Source organism: Festucalex cinctus, chromosome 16, assembly GCF_051991245.1.
Source record: "Festucalex cinctus isolate MCC-2025b chromosome 16, RoL_Fcin_1.0, whole genome shotgun sequence".
NCBI classification, from domain to species: domain Eukaryota; kingdom Metazoa; phylum Chordata; class Actinopteri; order Syngnathiformes; family Syngnathidae; genus Festucalex; species Festucalex cinctus.
This window is the reverse complement of record NC_135426.1, coordinates 18,710,711-18,719,457: the sequence shown is the minus strand read 5'-3', so window position 1 is coordinate 18,719,457 and position 8,747 is coordinate 18,710,711.

Below are 8,747 nucleotides of genomic sequence, written 5' to 3'. Positions count from 1 at the left end.
AGCTCACGATATCACCAAGTTAGATTGTTTGAACGTTTACTTTGAAAATGAAAACAATACCAAAAAACACCTATCAAAAATAGACAATGATACACGTAAAACTAGCTTGCCGTGTTCCAAGCACTCACCTGTCACACATGTTCCTGTTTGAAATGGTCACCCCACGCAATAAAATGCTTCTTTTGTTCTCCATCTTCATATTTAAGAAACCAATCCGCATAGTTGAACAAGAGATTAAACCAAAAATAATGTCGTGGCCGTGTATCGATTTTTAGCTTCTTCTTTTTTGTGTGTGTAATAGCGCCATCTAGTGCAGCTGTCTTTACATCGACTAACTTTGGAGGATTTTCTAGGCAAAACCGCAGCAGCACGCGGACAATCATACCGACAGCAGGCGGCAGTTGATCGACTGCTCCGGGCTCGACCTTCTTCTGACGCACCATTAGCCTCCCTGCTGACTGAGTGGGGGGGATAAGCAAGAGAGAGCAAGCGAGCATCCTCCCTCCCTCCCTCCCTCCCTCTCTCCTCCTCCTCCACCACCTCCAGTGAGCTTCAGCCTGCAGCCTCACTCGCTCTCGCAGCATCCGCCGGCTCCAGCTGCAGCAGTAATCTTCTTCCCTTCTTTCTTTCGTTCTATTCGTTCTTCAGGTTTTCTCCCCCAGCTTCTTTTTTCTTGTCGTTGACTTCAGCGGGGGCTGCAACTCGCCTTCCTCATCGTCATCCTCATCGTTCAGAAGCGCTGCAGTTTTGCACCATGAGCGAGGTAAGTGTGAACCAACGCTTCATCTTCATCATGCACCACACGCTCTTCCTCTTCCTCCCCCCCCCGCACGAGTGTGCCTCGATCTCAAGGTGCGGCGTCAACTCTCCAGCTTTCTTCTTCTTCTTCTTCTTCTACTTGAGCTTTTGTCGCAGTGTTGTGGCGCTGCAGAGGCCTCATGCACGAAACGCAAACACGAGCAAAGTCTAGCAGTTCACTTCCCAAACACATTAATTCGTCTTTTTAACTAAAACTTTATTTTCAAAAGTTTGAAAACACTCGTCATATCCGTCACGGTTAGATTTCGACAATTGTGGAGAATATCATTCAGAAGGCCGTATGCGGTTTTCTGATTACGTGTTGTCAATCAATGCTGATTAATTACCTTGTTTACTATTTATTGACGGTTTATACATGTCTGTTTTTGCAACATACAATGGCTATTCTTGGTGCTCACCATTTACATAATACAGGTTTTTTTTTTTAAGAGTATTGTCAAAATTAGTGCGTTAATTTAAAGTTCCTTTAACGCCGCTCCTTTTTTATTTATTTATTTATTTATTTTTATTTATTTATTTTTAAATTTGCGAGTAATGACCATCCCTTGGAAAGCATGTCATGTGGGAATTTCAGTTGCAACGCGGCAGACACGTACGCGCCAAAATTTTGCAGCAATAAATGTAATAATAATGCATATATTTGTGGAGACTGGGGTCAACTTGTATTTTTACCAGAATTTCACAAGTTACGTCATGTTAAAGATTAGATGGCTCTTAATATGATAAGAAAAATACGTTGAGCTCTCACAGTCATAGCATTGCAACTGTGCCATCTAGTGGCAAAAAAATGACCTCAAGCGCAGTACATCTTTTTAATTTTAACCAAATGTTAAGAATTATTATGAAATTACTCTATCAATGACTAAATAATGCAGCCATATTTGTATTAGTTTAACATTTTTTTCCCCACTTTTATAACAAGAGGATGAAACATTTAAAATATTTTATTGAACAGATATAAAATCTGCAATTAATCATGATTTAACTATTGGTCATGCGATAAATTTTAATCACCTCACACCCCATATATATATATATATATATATATATATATATATATATATATATATATATATATATTAGGGGTGTGAATTGCCTAGTACCTGACGATTCGATTCGTATCACGATTCACAGGTCACGATTCGATTCGATACCGATTAATCCCGATACGAATTTATAAGTCGATTGTTGCGATTTTTTTCATTCAAATTTAGAAAATGCTAATCAGTAAGCTTGTAGAGTGTAAGATTTATATGAAAATGTATTATTTATTCATCTGAAATTTCAGTCTTATAGAGGTTGTAATTTGTTTCATGTTTGAACAGCATTGAAATAAAATATTAAGGCTTAATGTTCCGTTCATATAACATTCTTCCATGCTCGAGGTGTGAATCCTAAAAAAAATCAATAAAAAAAAAAAATCGATTCTGCCGATTATTGAATCGATTCGAGAATCGCGCGATGTAGTATCGTGATATATCGCCGAATCGATTTTTTTAACACCCCTAATATATATATATATATATATATATATATATATATATATGATGGAGTTATCATTGTTCATGTATCATGTACTGTTGTTTGTAGTCTTGCTGTATGTCTTCTGCTGATGTGGTTAAATTCAAGTTTGCTCGCTTGGCAACGTTTTATTTATTTTTTCTTCCTCCCTGGCTCATACTTGACGTCAGGAGCCGCACACGTCTTTGTTTGATAGCTCGGCTCCTCGGGCTGAACGCTCCTCAGCCGCTTCCTTTTCACTCTTTTCACCGGCTTCTATTCAAACCACACACGCACGCGCTCTCCAGGCCTGACCGTGTTCTCATTGGCAACAGCTCGAGGAGGCCGTTGGCATGGTTGGCATGTGCACAGCGTGACGCTTTTTGGCACTTTGTGGGGAATATCAGAGAAAAGATGCAGGAGAGCCCTTACGTAATGATAGAATTCCTGTTTGCAGCGCTTCCGCTGTGTGACAGCTGTTTGCTGGATTTTCCTCTCCTCGTTCTCTCATACATACGCTTACTTTCACTAAAGTCCGCACACATGCTGACCTAATATAATAATAATCTACACACTCATGGTTTGCATGATTATCTTCCGTGTGAGCATTTAATCCTTTGACGTGTGTCTATAAATACACTGAAGGGACTTCCTGTTCTATAGCAAATCTCTCCTGTATATTTGTGAGCGAGGGAGTGAGTGTGTTTTCCATCAAACATTCATAGCAGAACACAAAAGCTTCTCCAGTCCCTTTTCCCCTTCAGAACCATTTCAGACCCACACCCACTGGCTTACATAAAGCCATTAAGGCACTATTTTTAATAGCCCCACTTCCACGTCTTCAATAGAAAGAGCGACCAGTCAAACGATGGCTAAGTGCCCCCCCGCTGTTCTCGCCCACGCGAGCTTTCGGACCGTACTGCGCGCTGATCTGCCATAAGATGTCACCATCGGGGTTTGGGAATGCCGCTTGAATCGTCACCCTTGTGGGGAACCTCCGCCATGTGCATCTGCTCATCCTGGCCAACGGCGAACTGAGAGGCGAAGGGGATGAAAGGCTAAAAGCTCTCAAGTTAACATTAGGTGGACAAAAATGGAGGTAAAGCAGGATTGCATAAGAGCCATATTCCTCATTGTATTCCCACTGCGGAGGATTCAGAAGAAGCATCACTGATTATCACATGTGCCTCATTCCAGGAAGACAAGCACACTGGGGGACTTGGGAGGGGGGGGGCGTTCGTTGCTTGTGAATCCATCTGGCTCCCATTCACGCTGGCCCACAATTCGCCGCGTTGGTTCCAATCTTTCCGCATTTCTTCTCCTCGCGCTCCATATGCGTCTTTCTCTCGCCGCCAGTCGTCCGCCCCCGGGGGGGCTTCTCGTTAAACGCCGCAATCTGTCTTTGCCTCTCAGGTTCAGCGCCACCGACAGCCTGTCGGATGCGTGCGGGGAGATCCTCGTCATCACGTTCGCATTTCTTGCTCCTCGATCCGAATCTCGGTTGATGATCGTGTTGGAATCATCGATCCGATGACGTGTAGTCGAGTGAACTGTACGGACTAAGTACTATTTCGTAGAAGTGATGGTGTCATTTGTAGAGCTTCTTTGGGTGTAATGTCTAATCAAACACTAATGAGTGAAATAGGATCGGGTTGGAGGGTCGTCGATAGGTCACCTCCGGTGTCGGTCACAGTCGCGTGAAATGATCGCTTGGAATTCAGGAAGTAAAAAGTAAAAGAAAAGAGGACATTTCTCCAAAGGTTGAGAAGATGACTGTGCCCAACAAGTTGAAAGAAAAGAACATCATGCGCAGCAAACAGTTTGAAAAGAACATAACTTCGCAAGATCAAATTTGTTCAAAAAGATGAGAATTTGTTAGAAAAGTTACGGAAGCGTTAAACGGACAATGTGAAGTAAACAGTTTTGACTGGGCTATGTTGTTTAACATAACGCAAAATCGTTTGAACGTACTGTTAAGTTGTTCGAATGAACAACAATCCCTAGCAAAAAATATGGAATCACCAGTCAAGCACTCACTCAGACGTTTTATTCTGTAACTCAAACTCAGATAAAAAGCATGAAACAGTCATAAGGTCATTCCAAAGTGCAACATCTTGGCTTTCAGAAACACTCAAAGAAATGAAGAAAAAACATTGTGCTGGTCAGTAAATGTTACTTTTATAGAGCAAGTGCAGGGAAATAAATATGGAATCATGAAAAACAAAGAAAAAACAATCAAAACACATCACTAGTATTTAGTCGCTGTTATGATCTGAGGTTGGATCCCAAAAGCGCGGACACAAATAAAATTTTAACTCTTTATTCACATAACATCAAAAGGCATAGAACAAACTTGAGTAGACAAGAAACAATGAGAATATATCGAGAATCATGAGACTCCAAGATCCCTTGGGCTGTGGAGATGCACCGAGGAACAGAGGTAATAATCCGACAAACACAAACTTATCGGTTTGGCTCAAATAGACAGTGAATTGATCGGATTGGCTGTGGCTAGTCATGTGGGTAACAGGACTGACATGGAATTATCCGATTGGCTGTTGACCAAGTAAAGAGATTAAAGATTCTTGACATCACATATCGTTTTTCCAGTTGAAACCAGATGATGGTTACATCAGTTCAAAACAGACACTTGACCTCACGGTCATGACCCAAACATGACCCTTGCACGACCCAAACTTAACCCCGGCATGACCCAGTCATGACAGTTGCGGATTTCATTTATTGGGGGCATTTTTTGGAACCGAACCCCAGCGAAAAATGAGGGGACACTGTGTTCCACATTGGGAGTTCTTCGATAGAAAATGACTCACTGCGTTCAAAATGTTTGAAAGGGAAAAATGCGATGAGAATCTTTTCACAAACATCTCGTCTATCTATGCCCACCATAATTTTTGATCTCGTTTACACGGTTTACTGGCAAGACGTTGGTCGTAAAGGACTAAAGTGATTTTTTTTTTTGTCTGAATTCCATGTTAGCATTTCCAAAAACTGTTACCTGTGCTGTAGGATAAATTATACTGGCAATGGAAAAACGTGAATACATTTTTTGAAGATTCGTGGCATGCGTCTTGTTTTTGAAGATGAGTGTGGTTGACTTGCTCAGGAATTAGTGTCATGTTTGTGTATGCATCTTGTAAGTCAATAATACTAGAAAAAAAAGGAAATAAAACAAGTTGTACACATGCATCTTAGTCGCCTGTCGAAGAGTATTAGTCACATGATCGTCCGCCCCGCTTTTCATCCTGCGTGTTTGTCAAAGCGTCACATGGCCGAGCATCCGCAGTCTTCTCTCCCTGCAGTCCCTCCGGCAGAAAAACACACAAGTTGTTGTCCGTCTGCTGACCCTCAAACGTCCCAATTGCGCCACATACGCCCCACGAGTAAGATTGTCGGACCGCCGCCCGTCGCTCGCATCTCGTCATCGCCCGTCTGACACGCACGGGGAAGATTCCGGAGCTGTTGACGGCGCGGCATTTGATGAAAGTTTGCACTGACGTGTTGTTTTTCTTCTTCCTCCTCTTCACAGTTGACCTCTCCAAAGTCGGCCAACAGCGGCCAGGCGGCTGCAGACGACAGTAAAGGTGCGTAGATGACCACGCTCATGCCAGAACATAATTTATGTCAGGGGTCCGCAACCTGTGGCTCTGGAGCCACATGTGGCTCTTTAACCCTTCGCCTGTGGATCTCTAAAATAAATTAGTAGAAATTAAAGCGATACTTGACTCATTGTGCCATTTTCAGCAGTAAAACGTTAATAGTTTGTATATAAATTAATGTGGTAACTTCATTATTTTTCATGTCCAATTAGTACCTTTAAAAAGTATTTTTTCTACTTTCTGTCGACTGATGATGACATCACCTGTGCTGAGGAAGTAGGCAATGACCAATCATGGCTCAGTTTACTGGCCAAACCCAGAAAACAGGTGAGGCATGATTGCCCGTTACCTACTTCTTCATTACAGGTGATGTCATCATCAGTCGACAGCAAGCAGAAAAATTACTTTTTAAAGGTATTAATTGTACATGAAAAATAATGAAGTTATCAAATTCATTCTGGACAAAATATTAACTTTTCACTTCTGAAAATTATTCAATGAGTCAAGTATCCCTTTAACATATTTTTTTTAACATATTTATTTATTTATTTTAGATAAAATGTTTAAATGATTTTTTTTTAATTAATAAAAAATAATATTTAAAAAACATCAGTCAAAATTTTTTGAGTTGTCAGAAAAAGAGATCAATGGCAGATAAAAGTTTTTAAAAATTACCATAAAATGTCCAAAAAGGAAGAAAAGTAGAAAATTATCATAAAATGTCCATGAAATTGCCAAAAAATGTCAGAGAATTGAATGTTAATGGCAGAAAATAAAAATGTCCAAAAACACCAGAAGAAATATTGAAAATGACCATGTCCATAAAATTGCCAAAAAAAGTCCAAAAATTGATTAAGGAAAAGGGAGGAAAGAAAATGTCCAAAAAGTAAAATTAAAATGTCCAAAAAAAAGAAGAAATCCCCAAAAAATTACCATAAAATGCACACAAAAATTTCAAAAATGGAAAAAAATATATATAAATAAAAAAAATTAAAAAAATTTAGCCCTTGGACCCTCAGTAGATTAGACTAACATACTGTTTCATTCATCGCAATGTTCAAATATTTTGCGGTTCCAGACAGATTTTTTTTAATTATTTATTTGGCCCAAAATAGCTCTTTTGACAGTAAAGGTCGCTAACCCCGATCTATGTGTTACCTGGTAATAATACAGATTGCTATTTCAGCAAAATACGCTGTATCAGAGAGACATATTATCATCGGGATTTGTTAGAAAATGACTAATTGAATTGTGCTTGAATAGGCCAAATCTGACATCCGTCAAACGCCCCCGCCCCTCCCCCCTCCCCCCTCCCCCCATCCATGCAGAGAAGGCCTCGGCGGCAAAGCCTCTCGAGCAGGAAGAAGAGATCGACATCGACCTGGAGGCGCCGGAAACTGAGAAGGCGGCGCTGGCCATCCAGAACCAGTTCAGGCGTTTCCAGAAGAAAAAGAAGTAGTGACTGCCAGGACGGAAGCATAAAAAAAGAAAAAAGAAAAAAAAAATTCCGCTGATGTACAGAAATGTTGGGGTGGGTGGGGCTACTATTTAAGTGTTGAGGATTTTTTTTTTTTTTTTTTTGCTATTGTTTGCAAAGTAACAGAACGAGTTTTTTGCATGAGATTGAGCGGAGGCGCTGGGGTGGGTGGGGGGGGGGGGATTAATTACGACTCACAAGCACGTCCCGATGACGACCGCCGCTCAGAACGCACAAAAACAAACACAGATGACAAAAGTCAAGCACACTCGGCCGGCGTCCGGTTTCATGACTGCGAAGACGACGGAGGCGGCGGTTGCCTGACGTCTCAAACAAGACCGACATGGAACGTGCGGCCCAATGTATTCAAATACTTCTCGGGTCATTAGATCCGAGGTGTCACTCGCACGCTACTGACGTCAGCCTCCGCACTTTGGTAACCTGAACGCCTCGCGCACGAGCGTCGACCCGCAGCTGGCTTCGTGTTACCTCAAATCCGCGCTCATCACCTTCAGGACGCTGACCCGGGAGAAACAAGGACAAAAGCCGGCCTAGATTCCAAGCACACAGTGCCGCCTTACGACGCTTCACTAACTGCTAACGAGAGCCTAATTAGTCCATTATTATCGGAATGTAACCTCGTTTCTATTTCGAGCCAGCCAAGGCACCATTTCCTCCTTTTTCCTCCTTGGCTACAAACCTGTAGTTGTTCTATTAGACACACATTCCTTCTCGCGTTCTTTGTTGTTTGGGAATTCCAGTTTGTACTGGTGGACATCAAGTGGCACTGCCAATGCGGAGTAAACGTGTTCCATTTCCAAATCCATTTAAAGGTATTTGCCAATGAAAAATGTTTACTCCACATTGGCAGTTCCACGCTTCCGTAAAGTGGTGCTCAGGCTGTGCTTGAAATCGCAGCATGTGACAATCACCAGAAAGGGATTCAAATGATTTTGAAACTAACAAATCCAGATGTCAACTGGTTGAACAATGACAGTATTTGTCAGGAAGTCAGTTCTTGACAACAATCTAATCTAGATGAGAACTGGTGTGAACGCGTGTCCACACGAAAGTGCTTTTCCCTGAAATTGAGTCACTCTGTGCGAATGTGGTGTCTTAGCAGTACTTAGCACATTATTTAGCATGTTAGCATGCGATTCCAAACACAGCCAAGATGACAATGGATGTCCTCCACCGTCACGGCGTTCCTTTTTTTCCACATGACTGCTGTTTTGATTCGTGGAAATGCTTTGTGTATTATTCCTCGTGAAGGCATGTGACGTCCGCGACATTTTCTTTTTGTGCACTCAATAAAATCTGCTGCATTTGGCATT